This window comes from Pteropus vampyrus, unplaced genomic scaffold, assembly GCF_000151845.1.
Source record: "Pteropus vampyrus isolate Shadow unplaced genomic scaffold, Pvam_2.0 Scaffold285, whole genome shotgun sequence".
Taxonomy (NCBI): Eukaryota; Metazoa; Chordata; class Mammalia; order Chiroptera; family Pteropodidae; genus Pteropus; species Pteropus vampyrus.
In genome coordinates, this window is record NW_011889066.1 from 1,030,270 (window position 1) to 1,031,062 (window position 793).

The following is a 793-nucleotide window of genomic DNA, read 5'->3' on the forward strand; positions in this document are numbered from 1 at the left end:
CAGCCAGTATAAATCAACTGTTGTTTCTCTGACATTGCCACTTTTCTGCCATCCCCATTTCTCTGCCTTCTGCTCTGATGACTGGGCACTGCCGTCAGCCGTGTGGAGCTTACAGCACTCCAAGGTAGGGCTGTTCAGGGAAATCACCGCACCTTCTTCCCTCATTCTTCTCCTACAGGGAGTTCCGACAGCTGTGAGAGGCAGTTTCTATGTTTCTTCCATTCCACCACCCGACACCTGAGGTTCTGACCTTTGGTAACTCTTATACATAGATTCCACGCTCAGATGTGCTAGTGTGCGTTTTCGGAGTTTTTTTGATGTTGTTGAGTTTTAGATATTCAGCTTATGTTGTTTCAAGGGGAGAGTTCTAAGAATGTCTCACTCCACCATGTTTAATCCAACCTGTCTCATTTTCATATTTGAAATATATTTTTCCATTCCTTTACTTTCAGTCTGTGTGTGTCATTTGCTCTGAAGTGGGTCTTTGTAGACAACATATGTATTGGTCCTGTTTTCTTACACATTCTGCTACCCTGTGTATTTTAATTGGTGCATTTAATTCATTTACATTTAAAGTGATTATTGATAGGTACATAGTTATTGCCATTTTATTATTCATATTTATGAATTTTCCTCCCTTCTTTTTACAGAAGTCCCCTTAATATTTCTTGTAATACTGGTTGTCAGTAATGAAATCCTTTAGCTTTTTCCTATCTGGGAAGCTCTTTATTTTATTTTCAATTTTAATTGATAGCCTTGCTGGGTAGAGTTGTCTTGGTTGTAAGTTCTTGGT